Below are 22,911 nucleotides of genomic sequence, written 5' to 3'. Positions count from 1 at the left end.
ATTGTTTGTGACAGCGGAAGGTTATTTTTTTATTTGGAGTCAGGGGACCATAATCATTAATGATGTAAATATTTATTAAAATGTTGGGTTAGGTCTAACTATTTTGACGTATAATAAATGAACGTACGAGGCGGTATGAAAAAAACAGGGCCTATATTATTGTAGCGTCATGTTGTGTACCTTAATAGGTGTGGAGTTTTCATCAACACAGCGTGGTATAAAATTAATCAATTACACACATTTCATTCACTTCGGCCTAATTGGCCATTTATCAGGTGGCTGGTTCCACATTCATTATCCACTTAATTGTTGTTACTCTATATTGGTCAGTATTTTCAATTTGGAATCTACATGTCAATCATTTTATGGCTTCGCTCAGGAATTGTACGGTTTTTGTTTTTCAGCATTTCTGTCTATTGTTTAAAACGTTTTGAGCTAAAGTTAAAATTTCTTTTGTAACTAAAATTTTGTGGTTAATTAAAGTTTAGTATGCAAGCCTCAGATATCAACACAGTACATTTTATATTAATGTAAAATTTTAGATATCAAAACATGTTTAATTTCGATTTGCTGAAATATTTATGTTCCTTTTTTAATTTTATATGATAGAAAATTACATATTTGTTAATTAATAAATTGATTCTTTTTCTCATTTGAAACTAAAAATATATTATTTTGGATGTAATTTATTTAATTTATTTTGGATGTGATTATAGACTTTTTATAACTTGAATTATATACCAGCAGCTTTGGGGCTACAAAGTTGAAAGGAAATCATATCTAGGGTTACGCGAACAAAAAGAGGCTGAACACCACTGCGCTAGAAGAGTGGGACAAATTACGTCATCAGAGCTGTAATTTCGCAATACTATGGTACAGCAGATCATAATTTGGAATCGCGTGATGACGTCACCCTGTTCTGAAATGCTGAAATAACTATCCGGCATTTTCAGTGATTTCCTCTATAATACCTCGCGTGCAACTGATATGCTCACTCCATTGTGTTGCGTTGTTTATTGCCAACTTTCCGCACCAGGTAGCAACTCTTTTGTCTTGACTCAATGATATAGACGTTAAGTACTTGCTCTGTAACAGTCACTCTTACTTCCTAACTTTCCACACTCGTCCTGTTTTACAAACTTACGAAAGTCATACTTTGACAGAGTTCATTTTCCCCATATTTTAAGACAAGATATAAATTGTTATATAAGCTTCTTAATTCATTCCATTTCAATGATAACGCATTTTGTTAAAATCTTTACATGCTTCGGTCATATAAAAGTAAAGGTAAAATTGTCCTGGACTTAACAAATTAAACACTACGTCATGAAGGCGTATTGTGGAGTAGATATATAAATCCATATTTTCTTGATCTCGGCGTTAGTTGGAGGTGAGTGGTCAGCTTAACGCCCCGACCGTTTTACCCCGGGGAAAGAGACCGCCGTATCCGTTGCATAGGAGGTTGGTTAGACCTCAGAGCCGGTCAGGACAGCACGGAATACAGAAAATTCTTGACCCTACAGGGCCTCGAACGCCGACCCCTCGATCGTCTAGCCCGTAGCTAGTCACCATATCGACTGCGTTATCCTTTCGGTCATATACATGTAAGAAATGTAAAGTTTTCTTCTGTATGGTACATTCCCTGAAAATGGCATAGAACGACTGAAACATGTGGGGGTTTTAACAGGATGTAATCAATACTTGGGATTAGCCAGATGGGCTTGTGCTTAGATGGTAATTTGCATGTGGTTCTAAAATTGGCAAAGACGTCCTACGGGCCTGTTGGAAGGTTACAGGGAGTGAATACATAGAAGAAAAAATTCGATTTCTTGCATGCATGTTGCGAAACGGGGTATTTGCCAAATTGAGTTATGAGAAATATTTTCGTTATCTGTGAAGAGCGATATCACGGATACATAAGACGAATCTAATATATATATATACACACGCATTTTCACACAATGCGCTTAAACTCAAAGAATGACATGTCCTCTTTAGAGGAAACACCACGTTTATGCCCTAGAAACATCTAGAAGCCAAGTAAAATGATTAACATTAATTACTCACTACACGAAAGGAAATTGCAGGCGATCATAAGCAAAAGTCACGTTGGTAAGCAACCAGTGGGTCTATTTCTTGCAGCGTATGACCTTTCCCGAAATCATTGTGAATTAAAATAACGCGGTTTATAGCTTATACCAGATAGATTCAAAAATCTATATGCCGGAATGTTGCCCTTTTGAGTCCTTAAGAATCTCTATGTAAACATGGTATGATATTCAGACTATGCAGCCCTTGTCTGTATTTACAAATATGTGACTTCTGAATGTCACTTTACTTACTTTCATGAAACAAGTTGTGTGCAGTCTACATCATAAGTCCACTACACATCGGAGAGTTACTGAAGATGACATGTTACATACCTGCAACAAAGAAGATAATTTTCGTGTAATGAATTGCTCCCGGAAACACATGTATCTTGTATAACTCGGTGATTCAATCGGACAGTTAGCAAGCTCATAATACACACTATATTAAGAAGAGAAATACGCTCGATAATGCCTTCTTCTCAGGGCGACGGCACACCTAGGAAACTGACAACCGCAATTTCCTAGAACTGTTATCAGCCCGCGTTCAACACGTGTTACTGAATGGAGCAGCGCAAATTGAGGAAACGCCAACGCAACTCGCGGAAAGAGCGAGAAACTCAACTTCCAGGCAACGGATCATGTCAGTCTTCTCAAAATTACGTTGGCGCGTGGTTTCCTAGTGTGAGCTGTTCTACAACGCGTTTCAGTGATTCATTTGTTCCTTAAGATGGCACGAAAGGTTGATGAAGCTGCTAATTTTGTTTTTGTGCAGTTCATTGAGCAAGAGCCTGGTATATACGACAAACGCCACACAGGCTATGCTAGGCAGGACAAAACAGATTTGGCTTGGGAAAGAATTTCTCATGGGACGAAGGAGTCTGGATCCAGGTTAAGTTCCTTCGAAACAGTATAAGAATCTCAGTTTAAACTCTCACAGAAGAACGGATGCGCCCAATGTTTTCTTTTCCTAATAGTGTATTTAACTATCCTGTTGCATTAATATATTATTTATTTCACATATATTTCCTCCTTAAATGCAACTTATATAGTAACCCTTCTTCCACATTACATGGTTCGGATGTATACGGCCATATCAGTTCTCTTCTATCTTGATAAAATATTTGCACTCTATGTCAAAATTTCGTATCGTGTGTGATCGCTAATTTCCTGTTTCAAATAAGTGCATCTTAATTAAAACAAGTTAATTAACATCCAAATATTTCTTTATGGTCGTCCCCTCTCTTCTCACTCCATCTCAACCGGTCTCAACTACCATCTTATTATGACAGGATCAGTATTATTATCTTCCATTGCAGAGAGTAAGTGCACGAAATTAAAAAATACAATCATGCATTACGTCGGAAGAACACGCCCACTTAAGATGACGTGAGCAAATAATCAAACGTAAATTTCCTCAGTGTGCGCCTGCTAATTTGGAAACCAGTTGCCTGCTTGAAGTAGGCGATATTTCTCGGAAACTGCGGTTGCGTTGCGGTTGCCAGTTTCCTTGGTGTGCCCTCGCCCTAAGAAAACGGTCCTGTAACAGGGGGCAGTGAAATTTGTTTCATACACTGTCAAATACAAGCCGAAAGATTGTATATCTCTCTATATGCGTCATTAAAGTGTTTTCTATGCATGTAACAAACAAAGTTATTTTTTTCAAAAGAAGGGAATTCTCAGTACTTTGTTGCGCTTCAATTAGCTCTTCAACTCTGAAGATGGAAGCAGCACGTTATTGCAAACACGGCCAACTTCTTGGAGCCTACACATGCCAGAAGAGAGCAGTCTTCATCAATTCACTGTTTCTGTTCAACTGAAAGAAATCTTGTAACCTATAACGTGTCAATTTGAATTTTCGCTGCATGTTTATTTTCGCATCAAAACAACAGATTCTCAACAAAAGAGGTGTTCTCCTTGAAGTGGTAACTGGTTTTACCCGGAGACAGAAAATTTCGAGAGTTGTAGCACCTGAAATTCTGGTGGCAAAACGGACGCGCTCCTTCCATTTTCTGTACCGTATCCGTGTGAAGCGGCTCCTGAGTAATGACGAGAACGAGCACTCTGCGCATGTGCTGATGACAAGCTTCTGTTGCGTAGAGTTGGGCTCACGGATGCAGCAAAACAAGACTATGACCCCATACTGGTTATTCCAATAATGTAGATTTATCTTACTGCACTTATTTTGGAAAATAAAAGTAGGCATATGAGATCGTTTTGCTCCTTGTGTGTCTGTGTTTACGTATGTGTTTCCCCCTTATCAACTTTTCAATGCATGAATCAATCTTTATGAAGCTTGGTTATATATATGATGGCATTTGAACCAATCGCAACGGCGTACTTCATAAATCCCTTCCATTAATATGTGTGTCTGTACGTGTATTCCCCTTATAGTCGCTAAGTAACGGCTCACTAAACACGTTCAAGCATCAAAGACTGCAAGCAACAATAGATGTGTCCTATTAAAACAGAGTCAATACGTCTGTTTCTGTATCCCTTATCGTTGCTAGGCAACGGTTCTGTAAACGTATCCCTGCCGAGACATCTTTTTCTGTGCAGTCCGTAACGTATCATAAGAAAGTAGGTGATTAATTAGTCCCATAAATTCTTGATATATCTAGCATTATTCACAAATTTCTTGCTTCCACTTTTAAAAGTTACGTAACAATTCGGATATATATTCGTACCTAGTGATAAACAAATGGAACTAAACTACACGTTGTACAGGCTAACTATCAAAAAACTAAAAAGGAATAGATCTGAAAACGAAACCATTCATAAATTTATTCAACCGAATCAATCCTGAAGTTCAGAAAGATGGTATTATTAAGAAGATCCTGGAAGGTCTATCTAGGTTTTTGTAGAAAGAAAAATAAAACTTTAAATTTCTAGCTTCACGTCCGTAGCGTACATGTTTCTTATACAGCGGAGAACTTTCCTTTTGTTTCTTCTGCAAAACAGTGAATTGCTCTTTCATTCGTTAGAGTTTAAGGAGCAGGTATTCTTGGCGTGTTCTCTGCATCATTAAAAAGCACTTCAATCCCCACTCGCTTCGTAAGCCTACCTACATTTTAAATATTCATTGTAATGGAAGAAACAGAGAAATTGCACTTTTAAATGCAAATTTATATTTTATTCTTTCCCAGCAGACATTTGTTGTTTTACCACGAAAGCATCTTGACTGCGACACCTCCAGAAAGACTGTGGTGCAACAAAGTCGCTACGCGATAAATTATAGAAGCTGTGACGTCACAAGCACTTCGCGCCATTAGACACCTTATCCTAGGGCGCGATCAGCAAAAGTACTGGAAGAGAAGAAACGTGTTTGCTCTTCCTGTTTTGCCGAAAGCTCAAAATCAATTTCGGGAACGAAAAATTTTAAAAGTTTAGAAAAGAAATATATTAACGCTATAATTCAGTTGAAATCAATTCAGTTACTGCATATTAGCCTACAAACTTCAAAGGCCAGAGGTCAAATATGAGTACAAAGTTAGCACGAGTATGTAGAAAGAAACAAGAAAATACTTACAAACAAAAACTAATTTATTATTTTATTGTTATTATTCGAATGTTATAATTTCCTTTGTTTTTATACTTTGTGTGTGTTGTTTCCATGCTATACTCGTGTTCACTGTGTAAATGGCCTTTGGGCTATTAAGTTAGCACGTAAATAAATACAAATTTAATTTAATTTAATTATTATTAGTATCTTCCAGGAGGTCGGGGGCACGCGGTAGCGTAGTGCTCTATGTGCTACGCTACAAGCCGGAAGGTCGCTGGTTCAAATCCCGATGAGGTCATTTGATATTTTTCAGTTAGCCTAATCCTTCAAGCCGCACTAGACCCTAAGGTTTACTCAGCCTCTAACAGAAATGAGTACCAGGAATTAATTAAATAATTTTCCTGGGGAGTAAAGCGCGGCCGACGCGTAAGACTGACAACTTTACCGACATCTTTGAGCCGATTGTCTAGATAATGTGGGACCCTCAACGTCTCACAACCCTATGGGCCTTCATGGCCTGGTACAGGGATAGCTTCACTTTTTCTACTTTATCTTCCAGGACGTTGGAGAAAACTGCATAATGAGGAGCTTCATAACTTGTACTCTTCTCCAAGTATAATTAGAATGGTCAAGTCGAGGAGGATAAGATTTGTAAGGCATGCAGCATGAATGATGAGAAGAGGAATGCATATAGGATATTGGTGGGAAAGGCAGAAGGAAAGAGAGCGCTGGGAAGACAGAGACAATATTAAAATGGATCTTAGAGAGATAGGATGGTATGGAAGGAACTGGATTGATCTGGCTCAGGATAGGGACCGTTGGAGGGCTCTTGTGAACATGGTAATAAACCGTCGGGTTCCATAAAATGCTGGGAAGTTCTTGAGTAGCTGCACAATTGGCGACTTCTCAAGAAGCGCTCAACTTCACTATTCTGCTAGCCCACAGTTTGATACAATATACGTCAGTTCAGATAAAGACGTATAAACATTAAATAAAAATATTTTACTAGAAAATTCAAAGAACGGTCAAAATTTTGCCGTCTTACTGCCATTAATTTTTACTTGCACGGCAGCCAGATTCTTCGCGTCTTACTTGTTTTGCCTAGATTACACTTCTCTTGCTTCGAACTCCATTACCGTTACTGTTTCAAATAAATTTTTAATGCATAAAAATTAAATTTTCAACACTTCGCTACAATAGATTTTTTCCGAGACATTCAGCACCATTATGATAATTTACTATAAACGATTAAATTTGCGACCCTACATATCAGGGGTTGTCGCTCTGATGCTTTTTTGAGACCTGATCTTAACTGCGCCGAATGTTTCTCCTAGTCTCATGAAATCGGCTGGTTTTCACGTTCCTGCAGGAACATACGACGATCACACAAAACAGCTGTCACTATAAACTCTGCCGAAACTAGTCCTTACCTTCTGAAGCAACGGTAGTCGGCTTATCGACTCAGGAAAGTTAGCTCTATGCGCTCATAGAGGCAAAACTCAGTACTACAAAAGCTCTGTCCACAAAAAAATTAGTTCGGTTTCTTTTGGGTACCCCATCGTATGTAATTTTTCTATGGTCAGTTGCTCTTCCAGCCTCTGACCTTCAGCTAGATGTGCTTCTGTTACTAATGTAGTTTGTAAGCTGATTTATACTTCGAAAAAATATTGTCTTATGCGATCTTCATGCTATCTGTAAGTCTGCCTGTCTGGGTGTCCCACCTTTCAACTCTGAATGGCTGAATCAGTCTTCATGAAACTTGATATATCACGGCACCTGAGCCAATCTCGGCGGCGTACTTAATAAACTTCTCCCATCGGTTTTATATGTCCAGAGGTACATCCAACTATCATTGCTAGGCAACGGCTCGGTAAAAAAGTTACCGCGTAACGAATACACATGCAAAAATAAAAGAACTCTTAGTAGCGTCGTTTTTATGCGACCTGTCTCTTAATCAAAGAAAGTAGGCGACTAAGTCTTCACAGGACTTGTTTTCCCCTTGTTTGTTTTGTACGTGTCTTATTGCTTTTGTTACTTTTATTCGTGGGGACTCTGTTATTGACCATAGTACGAGGGGCGTTCAAGTTCTAAGGTCTCCGATTTTTTTTTTCCTCAGGACTGGGAGCAGATAGACATATGCGGTTTTGTTTAAAATACGTGTGCACTCTTTGTGAATGCGTGACAGAGATGGCAGAATTCTACGGCACACAGAACTCTAGTGGTAGCGGCGAGTGTGAGGAGTGTTTTTGATACTTAAAATGGCGACGTTTTCGTTACAAGAACAGCGAGTAATCATTCGTTGCGTGGTGCGACACCCATTGAAATTCATCGCCAGTTGAGTGAGACATGTGGTGATGGTGTCATGAATGTGAAAAATGTGCGTTCGTAGGCGCGACAGTTAAAGAAGGCCGAACGTCGTGTGACAAGGAACCAAAACAATCTCGGCCTCGCACCAGCCGGTCTGACAACATGGTCGAGCGAGTTGAGAAAGTTGTTTTGGAGGATCGCCGATTGAGTGTGGAAAACATCGCCTCCAAAGTTGGCATTTCCGTGGGATCTGTGCACAAAATCCTGCATGAAGACCTGCGAATGCGGAAAGTGTCCTCCAGGTGGGTTCCACGAATTTTGGCGGATGACCACAAGGCTGCACGCGTGGCAATGATGAAGGCATGAATGGGACTTTCTTTTCATCAACTGTGACAATGGATGAGACATGGATACCGTTTTTCAATCCGCTATTGCATCAGCAATTTTCCAGTGGTCAAAACAGACTCCTACAGAAGCGTTCGCAGCGGCCATGTAATCATGGCGTCGACGTTGTGAAAAATGTGTACGGCTGCAGGGAGATTACGTTGAAAAGTGACAGAAGTTTCAAATTTTTTGTATGATTATTGTGTGAGAAAAAAAAATCGGAGACCTTAGAACTTGAACGCACAACGTAGTAGTAGTAGTAGTAATAGTAGTAGTTGTTGTTGTTGTAGTAGTAGCAGCAGCAGCAGCAGCAACAGTAGTACTATTAGTGGTAGCAGTAGTAGTAATAGTAGTAGTAGTAGTTGTTGTGTTGTTGTTGTAGTAGTAGTAGTAGTTATTGTTGTTTTTGTTCGTGATGTCTCATTTCCACGCCATATTGCACAGTGTGGTATCCATAAACCCACAGTCAAGTTCCCCTCAGGCTTATCACTTAACAGGTTTATGGAAATTACGTATGAAATTTAATTCAGCGCTACATTACTAACTTATGCAAGATATGTTACGTTCCCAGAATGGCCATCTCATGAAACTTTGAACCGCAGTGTCTACCAGGGTGTCTTATTATTTATGACAAAGTCTCACGAATATATGGTCCACGGACCTCCAGTTTTTAACGAAAAAAAATCAAGTGGTCCCTTTTTTCTTCAAGGAAAAGATATTTCATTTAATAACATATAAACATATGATTTGAATAGATGAACATTTATGTTATGCACATTTAAAAAGTCACGTGGTGTTAACTGTTGACCATATTTCACTCTCATTGTAAAGTTCTTAAAAATATGTTGTTGAATATTCTGGTTTACTGCTAAAGGAAATCCACACGATAAGCTCTTCGTGGGTCAAAAAAACGTTTGGGAACCCTAGACTTATATTATTATTATTATTATTATTATTATTATTATTATGCATTAATGTCTTTTCCTCGAGTACTTGCCAGTAAATTGTCTTTGACTCATGCTGTTTGTCCATAATGTAATCACTTGTGCCGTGTCCGTAATTCACTTTGTAGCAGTTGATTCTGCACATAAATAATAAATAATTAAATTATTATTATTATTATTATTATTATTATTATTATTGTTATTATATTGCAATTGGCCATTGGCTATCAGGAGTTAAATAAATAAGGAACTGAACTGAATTATTATGTAAAACTTAAAATTATTTCCTGCTGTCATATTTTATGTTAGCCATGCTTCTTCCAGTCATTAAAATATGTACTAACTGTAATAATTGTAAATGTATATATTCCTCTGTTCTCCCTTGTTCATGATAACTTCGATTGGTGTTAATTGTGTTATTAGTATTGTCACGCGTAGGGGGTAAGCGTGACGAAAGTGACGGGTTCTAGATCGGATGATTGGATTTATTGGCACTTCGGTTACAAGTTCTCTTAATCACACTCAGTTATAACGCTATGGCTATTCTGCACTCTTTCAGTTCACCGGTGCACACGCACTAGGATTCCCCGTCTTCACTTCTCGTCTCCTGCCAGTGGATCTCAACACAGAAACTAGCACTTCGAGTCAATATGAAGTCTTATTTTTATTTCGTCTTCAATCTCTCTGTACTCCTCTGTCCTAATCTGTATTCACCTAATCTTCACTGTTCACTGAGGACGTGCTCCATTCTCGTCCTTGTGCTCTCAACTGCACCGCACTAATCTAAGCTAAAACAGATCTTCTTTACATATGCTCCGCACGAACCACACAGAAAACATGAGTCACGTGATTACTATCACGCCAGTCCATTGGTGTTCTGGCTACTGCCTAGTAACGAGTTATAACATTCATCCACTGAGACAGAATTTGAATTGCTTCGTGCTGAAACATGTTTACCGAACCGTTGCTTAGCAATGATTTGAACAACTATATTACAATATTATTATTCAAACTATATTTTCATCTTTATGTATTTTGTTTGTGTCTGTTTCGTTTCTTTCCCTTTATTCGTGCTCACTTTGTAATTTGACTTTGAGCTTTTAAGTTAGCAATTAAATAAATGAAAACTCAAGAACAGAAATTAATTATTTATTTTTCAATTAACAATGCTTTGGAATGAAATGAGTATTGGTCCGATAGCAGATGGCCTGCGGCTGCAATTATTTCACTTCAAGATTGTGCTGAACTCGGGGAAGTTATAACAAAGTTATAACGAGCGATGCAGTCAAATGGTTCAAAATATTCTATTACTTAAAAGGCCAGTAACAGGATATTATAGGACATTATAAATATGGACGAACAGAATCATGACTCCACTTGATGCCAATAGAACTAATTAAAAAAAGCGATCCTATTATGAGGCAGGTAAAGAACAGGATTAGTGACGTTCAATGCCTTGTTCCATCCTACATCAGAGGATTAATGATTGGCCATATCCAGAACCTGGTACAACTTTCAGCCACAAGAAATCCAGCTCCATAATAAATTAATAAATTCAGGAGTTGCAGCCCATTTCCAAAAGAAACCCCATTCTTCTCCACTTTGAAACTGTGCTTTATTTGAAATGTCACCCTTCCTGGTAAAGTGATATCAGACAACATGAATAAAGAATTGTAAATGCTTTAGCGAGTTTTATGCTATGACAAAGTCTGGCTGCTGCTGTGCCCCTCCCCCATAGCTGAAACTGCTAAAAGCATGAAGCTGAGGAGAGTGTTTTTCCTCGTATTCCGTGGGGCGTGGATTGGATACAAGAACGGACGTTCAAAGTCAGAATTTCAGGTTTTGCTTTCTTTAACAGAAAACCTCTATCCAGAACTTGGGGGTTGGGCGGAGTGGCACAGTTTTAACAAGTCAGAATTCTATTCTGAATGTATTAGACTCAAATCCAGATAGGAGAACTGCTAACCAGATTTTCAGGAATTTTCCATTTCCTCAAAGAAAATTCTGAACTTGTTAAAGAGAGCATAACTGGTTTATCTTAAATCCCTTGTCACCCTATGATGTCTCATCACCAACTGACTAGTAGTCTGAAAAACACATTTGAAGTTAACTTACCCGTCTTCCTTCCGTCCTGTCTCTCTTATTATTCGTAACATACTCTTCCATGAGTGAGTTGGTTGGTTGGTTGATCGGTTAGCAATTTAGTATATCAGTGAAAAAGACCTACAAGTATGACAATTGTTTATGACTAAAACTGTCATTTTTTCAGAACATTATCCACGGTCCTAATTTTTACTCGAAACAACGTTTCGTAGACTGGACACTGTCTCTGTCCTCACGTATAGAGCTTACTCATTTGGGACCAACCGATAGAGCTAGTCCCCCTATCCAGAGATATGGACTAACTCTGTTGATTGAGCCCAAAAGACAATGCCTTTCTTACCCCAGGAAGGGGATAGTCCAGTCTCCGAAACGTCTTCTCAATAAATAACTTGGACGATGAATATCCTCCAGAACATTGAGCACTGCAATTAGTTAATTAATTATTTTTATTCCTAGTGGGGTGAGACTAAGTCCCTTGCACTGTGGCCATTTCTGGCCTATTGTACCAGCCCCAGATGATAGGTGAGGGTGATGTGGAGCAATTGGTGGAATGAAATTTGGCAGGGGAAACCGAAGTACTCGGAGAAATCCCGCCCCAGCGCCACTTTGTCGACAACAATCCCACTTGCCCAGACCCGGGATCGAACCCGGGTCGCCGAGGTGGGAAGCCAGCGACTAACTGCTTGAAGCGATGGCGCGGCCCAATTAGTTATTACCATGCAGAACAATACGCTAAAAACCTTTAGAGAACCTTTATAATTAAAATACCAAAATTCATTTAAAGAAACCTGCATTTACGTCATTTTGCTGTGATGAAAATTTATAAATAATTATGTACTTGCTATACTGGCCCATTTTTATTCCTTAAGAACTACTGGAATAAGAAAAAGCACACACCGAATACAGAATGATCAACTGCGTTGGCTGGTACAAAGCGCCGTCATCAACAATACTTGAAAGTATAATACTTCATAGATTTCTGTCGGGCTTCACATCTGACTTTAATAGAAATGAATTGTAGAGAATTATGAAAATAGTGTGGAATGCACGTAACGCTCCACAACGCAGAGTTTGTATTATTCCAAGCAGCTGCATTGATTCCCAATGAAACCAATATTCTTTTCCTTTTCTTATAACGATGTGAAATACCTTTATCGGCAATCCAGAAACCTCTTCACCTTTCCCAGTGTGGTCATGACTTCAGCTGCTGAAAGCAATGATTCTGTGCAAAGTATAAAGTAATAACACTTCGAGTTCATATGAAAGTGATAGTCAGAGCACGTGACATGCATGCATACTGTTCGATAACAAGGGTGTTTTTGCACAGCGGCGTCATATAACCCTTCTTCTTACATTATCTGTGACCACGTTAATAAAACATGAATTCATATAACACAATTTATATATACGAGTATATAGGCAGGTTAAACCGTCTCCACAACAAATGCATATTCGCTTTTAATGTTGATAATTAAAAAGAGAGACAACTTAAATATTCAAGTCGAGGACTCTGCAAATGAGAAGATAATGTATTCCGATAACACTCTAGCTCAATGTACAGCTGTGACCGAATTCGATGTTGGCATACTGCAGAGGAAAACGCAAGAGTACCAAGTAATCCCGCAATTCATACACTTAACATAATGCTGCTGAGGCGGATAAGTCGTGGAGGGAGCACTGTACATGAGGAATGAAAAATTAATGCGCAACTTTGGACCAAAAATCTTTTAAAAGGAGATTACTGATATACATGCGAACATAAATTAAAAACAAATACCTGACGATGTAATAACAACCAGTCACCTGAAGACGGAGTAAAGTCAACTCTCGAAATGTCATATAAACGAGCTTAAAATATATCTTGAAAATGAACAAAATTCCGAAGCAATATTAGTAGAAATTTTATTGTACTCAATATCGCCATACAGAACTTCAATCGTTTCTGTAACGAAAATATATAGCAACCTGTCCTGATACGTTGTGCGTTCAAGTTCTAAGGTCTCAGATTTTTTCTCACACAATAGTCATACAAACAATTTGAAACTTCTGTCACTTTTCAACGTAATCTCCCTGCAGCCATACACATTTTTCACAACGTCGACGCCATGATTCCATGGCCGCTATGAACGCTTCTGTAGGAGTCTGTTTTGACCACTGGAAAACCGCCGTTTTTCAGGATTGAAAACCGGCATCCATGTCTCATCCATTGTCACAATTATTGAAAACAAAGTCCCATTCATGCCTTTATCACGTGTCAGCATCGCCTGGCAAATTGCCATTCGTGCAGCCTTGTGGTTGTCCGTCAGCATTCGTGGCACCCACCTGGAGGACACTTTCCGCATTCGCAGGTCTTCATGCAGGATTGTGTGCACAGATCCCACGGAAATGCCAACTTTGGAGGCGATGTTTTCCACACTTAATGGGCGATCCTCCAAAACAACTTTCTCAACTCGATCGAACATGTTGTCAGACCAGCTGGTGCAAGGCCGAGATTGTTTTGGTTCGTTGTCACATACGTTCGGCCTTCTTTGAACTGTCACACCCACAAACGCATTTTTTTCACATTCATGACACCATCACCACATGTCTCACTCAACTGGCGATGAATTTCAATGCGTGTCGCGCCACGCAAGTGGAGAAAACGAATGATTACTCGCTGTTCTTTTAACAAAAACGTCGCCATTTTAAGTATCAAAAACACTCCTCACCCTCGCCACCACCACTAGAGTTCTGTATGCTGTACAATGCTGCCATCTCTGTCACGCATTCACAAAGAGTGCACATGTATTTTAAACTAAACCGCATGTGTCTATCTGCTCCCAGTCCTGAGAAAAAAATCGGAGACCTTAGAACTTGAACGCCCCTCGTATGACACTGCTGGTAACACGAAATGACGAATATGAGACAAACCGATGCAGTTTGCGGTTTCATACAATCACGGCCGCTCAAATAATTCGAGCACAGTTTTGTTTATATTAAAAAGTCATAGCATATATTTGGATGTAACAATTATCTACATGGCTTTCGGGATCAAAACTGCATAAGTAGTAAGATATTTCGAATTTTGTGAACTGATTACTATACTCGTACAACGGCTCAGTTCCGCAGCTTACCATGCATAGTAATTGCATTTATAGAGGACAGAGTAACTTTACCAGCGTTACTTCACGATGGGGAATTTAATGGCAGATTGCGTCTCTGTGGTAGCTTTTCGCTCCTATCCAGAGCTAACGAAACAAACAAAACAAAATGCAGAAATAGCCAATGTTCCTGGGGATTATTTGTGCTGTTATCTAGTGTGTTGTCCAATGGGTACCATATCTAACGTAAATATTTTAGCATGTAGATCAGTTGCTAGGCAACGACCGCGAAAGAAGCAACTACACAACAGTCTTTGCTAAGTAATGGCTCCTCAAACACGGATCTTTCCACAGCAACAAGAGAATACAACAATAATGACAAGCTGTGTTTTTAAGCAATAACAGAACTGTTGTAGTTCAGTCGTTGTGAACTGTTGCTGTTAGAATCTGGTAGCTGAGGCCCGTGACAGTTCGGAAACCAAGAGGAATGGGAACGTGCGCCATTGGAAGCCGCTACGAAACAACGGAAGTGAAGACGTGACTGTGGACACTAGAATGTGTAATTGTGAACTGTAAAGCATAGTCACGCACTGTATCAAAGAATCCAATAAGTCGAGTCATCAATCAAAAACGCGTCTATAGTCACATCCTATCACGTGACAGTGTCATCATTACTGCAACAGCAGGGCAAGATACGGAGCTGCTTGTAGCTGGGACCGCTCCCTGTAGATGAGACAGAGCAGCGCTCGTGATCAGAATCGAAGCAGATATCGTCATATTTACGGATCCGTTTCATTGGGTTGTTCAGGTTTCTAGGAGTGCACTAAGAACTGGTCTCTTCATTACTCAGAAGAACTGCTCCTTCTTACGCATTTCGATTTAGGCCTAAACTGACAAGTCTTTTGAAAATATTCTTCTAGTATCCAGTCTCCCCAAACAGTACAGCGAATTAGTTTTCGTATTCTGATCCGTTGGCTTCTCATTCGTGTACCTGCTCTTGGTTGTATCCATTTTTCTTTCTCGCTTCTTCGGTTTCGACAGTAATCCTTTCTTTCAGTCTCCATCTTCAAAACCTCAATTTTCCATAAGGGATTTCATATGCGTTTCCCCTTCTACACCTTATTCTTCTTCCTTTGGATGTAGTGACCAGTAAAACATATTTTCACGTGTAGGAGGTTTGCGCGTGACTTATAAGAAGATTCTTCGATTGCACGATTGGATCTGTTGCACCTTATATGTACATTCACAACTCGGGAATGCAGGCAATACAGCGCTATCGCTGATCTACACACATTGCAGTTCACGTTTACACAAGCACTAGGTTTCTTAGTCATCACAAGTCGTATCCTGGCAACGGATTTAACACAGTCTCACTGTCACTTCAAATCACAGTCTGATACCTTTCTTGCCATTTCATCTTAATCACCTTCGGCTGCCTTCTCCAAAACTCGACTCAATTCTCGAAAACTCGCTCAAATGAACTCTTCTCCAGCCGAGTAATCTCAGCTTCTGACAATTACCTGCTCTCTTGGAACTTCCCGCTATGTATTCTCTGGGCGGACACCACGGAAAACACCATATTCTCTATTATCCCATATTGTTTTAGGTGTGTTTACTGATCCGTTTCTTAGCAAGAGACGTCATATTGTTGCACGCGTTTGCTTCCATGGGAATCTGTTTTCCGAGTCGTTATCTAGCAATGGGTCTATACGTCACAACAATTCCCCTTAACAGTTCTTCCTTCATACGTTCTACATGACCAAGCCGTCTTAGTCCTCTGTTAACTAGTTTCCTCGTCACCAATTAAACAACATCCATTTCTTTCTTCAATATTTCCTTCGTCAGTATATTTTTTTTTCCGTTGCTACTGAAGAATTTAAAAAGAACCAAAAACAATCATTTTTAATGTATTCTTTTGTATTAATTCTATGGCCACATTTCACCTCCATATAACAAAATACTTTCAGCTATGCTCTGAATCATATTTTGCTAATTTTCAATTATATGTTTTTGTTTCATTAGATTCAGCGTAACACTACTAGTGCAGCTTTCTAGTAGAAGACTCCAGTTTGTTCCCCTACAAACATTCGTTTTATTTGTAAGATTTGAGGTTTTCACAGCGGTGACTATGAAGAGAGCAGTCTTCTGGGATGTGGCACCATGCAGATGTGGTGTTAACCGACGTTTCGGAGGAACGTATCGCTTCCAGCTTCAGGGTATAAGGACTGCTTTTACCGGTTCTCATGGTCTCTTCGCTTGCGAATTTCTTATTTTTCCTTCTACCCTGAAGATGGAGGCGATAAGTTCCTCTGAAACGTTGGTTAACACCACATCTACACGGTGCCACATCCCAGAAGACTGCTTTCTTCATTCGTTTTATTTGTCTTATTTGCCTTGCTATCTTTTACATCTCTCTATGAATTTCTTCACCACATACTTCATATTTTCATTTCGTTCAAATATTACTTGGTTATCCAAACATGCTGCCTGGTTTCTAATATAGTATATTCTCCTGTAGCTCGAGACAGGTCTTAACAGCGCGAACACTGACACAGCCCTCTTGTTTCTTCCTGGGATTCCCCATTCGGTTCCATGAAATTATGTGGCTAAAATCATTTTTTAATGAACAATTAGGAGGTGTTACGTATATCAGCCGGTCACAGTGGCCGCGCGGTCTAGGGCATAAACCATCTTCGCCCGCTCGAACGCTGAGATCATGGGTTCGAATCCCATTCGGGACATGGATGTTTGTGTGCGTGTATTCTGTTTGTGTCATCCTGTATGTAGGTAGCGGCCTTACGATGAGCTGATCCCCCGTCCAATGACTCCGATCGACTGTGTACAGGATTGAGAAGCTGAAAAACAGCCGAAGTCTGAAAGGGTTTCAGAGCCATAGAGAGAAAAATATATGATAGCTCAGATTTCAATAGCGGATTAGATTTGTATTCTGGTATTCTGAGTTATAGCATTCCATAGACTTCTGATTATTACTTATGCTTCGGAGGAACGTACTCTCTCAATCTTCAGGGCAAAAGTTCTACCCTGAATACAGAAGCTACACGTTCCTCTATAACCTCCTACCATACCACCCGGTGACGTAACAGAGAACTAATATTTAAATTTGGGTGCTCGTTCTCGTCTCCTCGCACAGAATCCTTGTGCCGTGGATCGATTCAAAGTTCCTTACTCTGACATTAATCAAGCTGGTTATCTAACGAAGCTGTCAGTATGGAGGCTTCATAGTTTCGGTGGTACGTTGATTAGAGAATGTGGAGCTCTTGGTGAAATGACAATTCGCAGAGGAAACAAAATTACTGTAAGGAAACCCGCACAAGTATCATTCTATAAACCACAAATCCCGCATGAAACTGTTATGTGGTTAAGATTCTGTCTTTTTACGTTAAGTCGGTCCCAAGAGATGAAGCAACTCTCTATGTGGGGTTGGTACGAATGATGAAGTAGACTGATTGGCTAGAAGAAATCAACGCCACCCTCTGTATTACATTAAAACTTACAGTGTGTTTTTTTCTCCCCTCTTACTCCGACTTTGGAGCACAGGGCTGATTTCTCAGTTTCGTGATCATTTTACAGACGGTAGGACTCCTTGGACGGGTGATCAGCTCGTCGCAAGGCCTCTACCTAAACACACGACAACACAGACACAGAATAAACGCATACACAAACAACATCCATGCCTTGTGTGGGATTCGAACACACGATCCCGGCTTCTGAGCGGGCGAAGCAAGAATTGGTTACCTTTCAACGGATAATACAGCGTTATATTTGAGAATATAGAGGAACTCTTCATAATCACCTCTTCGGAAATCTCAGATACCACAATATTAATAATATTTTATCAATATAACTGTGACAAACATCGCATCATTGGAATTCGTCTCTTCGTCTTGTTTCACAAAGTTTCCAAGTGCTTTCCACTCTCAAGACCACAACATGAGGGTGTTAATTCGCTCCGCTCCAGAGCGTCCCTGCAGACCGAGCAAAGAAACTTTCAGCAAGGCTAGACACCGTGAATTCATCAGAAAACAATGGATGTACTTTTCACTCGTGGTAAATAATATCTGTTTTACAAATTGTCACAGGTTCTTAGCAATCTAAGACACTTATGTTAATGTGAGAAATGACACTTCTTCAGAAGCACCCTACAAGCAGACATGAAATTGTCATAAAAATTATTTTAGTCTCTATGTCTGGAAAACCTAATATCACAAGGCAAATCTCGCCCAAAGTTTTCGAGTTTATTCACCGAAACGAAACCAAAGTTTCAAGTTGGTCATTAATAAGAGAAACACTCTAGCCGACAGCTGGAGAAACCATGGGGGTAACACTTTTTCATTAATAAAAATTACCAAACTTTAAGAATAAAAATAATGGAAGCTAACAGAGGAAAGTATGGGAAAGTTAATAAAATCGTCTAGGGATATCAGAGTGTAAGTTGGTTAAATTTACAGATGTTTCAAAGGCCATCCCTGTCCCCATCGTCAGGGTCTGATGTGACATGAGTCAAGAGTCAGAGTCACTTTACGACTGCCGGTTTGCCGCAAATCAGTTCGTCTTGGCGCAAAGCTCCTTAAGACTCAGTACAACAAATTACAGTAAAACTTGGTTATAGCAACATCGGTTTCTGCGACACCTTGTCTATTGCGTCAAATATTCAATGGTACGAACTAATTCCTCATAAAGCAACTGTTTTTATACCTTGCTTAGTACGACATGCACAAATGCATCAACCTCGTATGTAACGTCATTTTCATTCCTGAATTTCTCTGATATCGTGGGAAAGTTCGATGTGTCTGCCCACCCTCACTTTCTCTACTTGCTGACGTGACTGTCCTGGAAGAATACGACCGCGGGCTGCAAGAGGAGCATGGGTTTTATGCGAAAACAAGGGTGTGGGGTGGGACTGCGTGAATAGTGCAAGAGGACGCGGCAGGTTGTTAACTGCATTCCTTTCCTAGAATCTCGTCTAACAGGACCTCACATTGTCTACTTACCCTATAGTGTTCCTGCCTAAACCCAGAGAAGTGCAGTAGCGAAAACATGGCAATGAAAAGGAAAGTTTTAAGCATTGAAGAGAAAGTTAAAGTGATTCGTGAAATATTGTGTGTATTGTCAGTGAAAAGCGCTGTAATATGTCTTTGATATTACACATTTGGGCAATTCCACGTTAATGTTACGTTAGTCTGTACTTAACTACGTATTTCACTAAAAAATGCAACATTTTAACTCGGTTTTTGGTAGATTTTTACGTGACTAACATAAGGCTACTGTGGAAGTGCCCATTTCGGTTACAACAACATTCGTTTATAACGACACTATTTTTAGGTCCCTTTGATGACGTTATAACCAAGTTCTACTGTACTTTCTTTTTGCAGCTGAACCTTTGCTGTCATAGTCCTTACGCGGTTGTCTCTTACGAATGGGTTTCCCCTTGTCAAGCGTACCTATAGCACGCGAAAACTCTTCCTTGTGCACTATATACAAGTTTTCTGGCAGTCCTGGCTTTGCAAAGCAGATCATGCCTATCTTACTTGCCTTATTCTATAACGGCAACTTAGTCGTTTGAACAGTCGTAAGCTTGACCACCGCCAATTTTGAGTCCTTTATATTGTGACTTCGCCCTGTCCAATGCTGCAAACATGTCCATTCTCATGATTTTGTGCGACTTCTTGTTCCAAATGGTCCAACCTATATATCAACCCATGGTCAGTGATCGAAACTGAGCGCTAGATAATGGGGTGTTAGTAAGTGGAGTCATAAGTTTGCCTTGGCCATGTCTCAGGATTGTTTTGCCTCGGTACTGGTGTATCATGTTAGCAGTCACAGGACACCATGAACAACTAAGATTCAAACCCGCCCCCGCTGAAGATTCTAGGGTGAAGCCAGACTTCGAGCTACCCACGTACCCCGGCGCTGTGGAATTTTGCTGAAGTTAATTTTGTATCCTGTTTCGGATCAGTGTTCAGGCACCGCTCACCTCTTTGTCTCGATCAAGCTTAGTATCTTTCGTGCTCCTTACACCTGGTGTCAATTATTCTGCCAGTCTCTGTAATCTACTCCTTGTCACCCACACTCACACGGGACGCATTATAGCCCAGTGACGTTTGGGTCTACTTTGTCCTTCATAGGACTGAGCGTATGGGCGTTTTTTTCTTCATATTGTCACGTATGAGGGGTTGGCATGACTGATAATAATGGGTTCTAGATTTGAGGACTGGGTTTATTGAACACTTCTTGACAATTACAATAAATTATAGCTAATCTTCACAGTTCATTAGGACATGCTCTGTTCTTGTCCTTGTATTCTCAACTACTCCTAGCGTCTGAATTCACTTCTCTTACAAGCACTCTACACAGACACGACGAAAACAGAAGTCTGTATTTTTGATGAAGCTTGTTACCGCGCCGTTGCTTAGCAATGGATTCCCTATTGTTGTCACGCGCTGAAGCGAAAAGTTGTTTACTAAGCTGCTACCTAGCAATGATAATGTTCCTATGTTGTTATAGAGACGGCAATTCTTCTATTGTTGCCTGCGTCAGGAATTCGTTTACCTAACAACAGGTTTTTCTGGTTGCATAGGTTAATGCTTTCAGCAAAACCGTCAGAATATGTGTATTAATTTTCTTAATGAAGTTATTGGAGAGAAGCTTTCTGAGTTTGTTGGAGACAGTTCATTTGTACAGTGATATCGCTCCGTCTGCCGCTTTATCTTTCAAAAACAGAAAGTTTAATTATTTAATCGCGATTAGTGGATCTTTTACTCTGTGCAATGTCCGGTATTCGAAAGAACACTAAAGAAGATAACTCTCCTGAAACTGAATCTATTTTCATCCTCAGGTGAAGGAATGGGAGACATAACCTGTTGGTTCCGTTAGAAAAATCTAATCCCAGTTACCCAGGAACCCATTTATCTCGATTATCACGCACCATCATCAGAGCCCTTTAGAATCAGCTTCAGATATTTGCTTTCTGTTTCTCGCCTATAATGTGGCAGGGGAAGTAAGTGATTTTTTCCGCCACTGCCCCTTATATCACTACTGAACTTGCTTGTTACTCCTCTATGCTAGTGGCCTCTTATGAGTGATTCCTGACTACTGGGAAGGGAGGGAATTGTAGTTAGCAACATAGACGTACCGTTCAACAATAATGATACAATAATTCTACAGCTGTTTTGTTATCAAAATCAAAATATTTTATATTATTTTCATTCTACTCACCTGTTCCTTAGGCTTCCTTCTCACTTATAAAACTAGTTTCCTTCGTAAGATTTGAGGCTTTCATGGCGACTATGAAGAAAGCAGTCTTCTGGGATTTGGCACCGTGTATATGTGGTGTTAACCGACGTTTCGGAGGAACGCATCGCCTCCATCTTCAGGGTAGAAGGAAAATATAAGAAATTCGCAAGGGAAGAGACCGTGAGACTGCTTTTACCGGTTCTCTCGGTCTCTTCGCTTGCGAATTTATTATATTTTTCCTTCTTCCCTGAAGATGGAGGCGATGCGTTCCTCCGAAACGTCGGTTAACACCACATATACACGGTGCCAAATCCAAGAAGACTGCTTTCTTCATAGTTTCCTTCGTCTTTGAAGAAAAATCTCTAAAATAATTTATTCGTAATAATTCAAACATTTCTAATTAGCTGTCCACATCAAGGCTTCTCAAGAATCTGAATGGAGACTGTACAACTTTCAGCTCTCCATATAAAGAAGGAAGTCAGAACTTTCCGGCTTCCCACTTTGCATCCTGTGTTTCCATGCATCCATAACTCTTCTCTCTTCCGTAATTTACTGCTACAAGCAAAAGCCTAGTTCTGCACGTGTTTCATTTCGATTTAGCTACAAAAAAGAAGCATCAATGTGGGTCCTCATATCTCTAACAGACAATAACTGGTGAAGGAAATCTGTAGACAATATCATCATGACATCATGATGCTTCTTTTTCTTACATCTGTGTTTGATTTTGGCGATGTTTGGAACCAAATTAAACGATGCCGAGTAACTGCGTATTTATGTGTCTTTTACGTCCAAGATGCGATTATTTTCCTTGTCATTAAATTTGTTTCAGTGCTATTATGGCTTCTCCATATTACATTATTTCAGTATCATTATAATTCTTCTATTCTTTCGTTTCAATATTGTCACGTGTGGGGGGGAGGTACGCGTAACGAATAACGGGTTATAGATGGGATGAATGGATTTACTGGCATTTCGGCTACAATCAGTACAGCGCTATCGCTTGTTTACACACTTTCCATTTCGCCGTTGCACACGCATTAGGGTTCTCAGTTTCCATTAGCCGTTTCCTAGCAAAGGATCTCAACACAGAAACTATCACTTCAAATTTCTATGAAGTCTTCTTGCTATTTCTTGTTCAATCACCTTGGAATGCCGATTCTCCAGAACTCGGCCCAATTCTCCAATTCTCTCATCAGCCTGTCTCCAGTCTTTCTAGTCTTGATTGTGTACTAATCTGTATATATATATAT

The 22,911-nt window shown here is 39.8% G+C and overlaps 1 protein-coding gene across 2 annotated transcripts in view; it reads right to left on the bottom strand.

The window, feature by feature from the left end:
• Positions 1-22,911, bottom strand: part of LOC111863375 (hemicentin-1) — an 821,886-nt gene that overhangs the window by 636,417 nt on the left and 162,558 nt on the right. The window lies entirely within an intron of this gene.

Source organism: Cryptotermes secundus, unplaced genomic scaffold, assembly GCF_002891405.2.
Source record: "Cryptotermes secundus unplaced genomic scaffold, Csec_1.0 scaffold568, whole genome shotgun sequence".
NCBI lineage: Eukaryota > Metazoa > Arthropoda > Insecta > Blattodea > Kalotermitidae > Cryptotermes > Cryptotermes secundus.
Note: the sequence above shows the minus strand (reverse complement) of the source record. Positions and strands in the feature narration are given on the sequence as shown.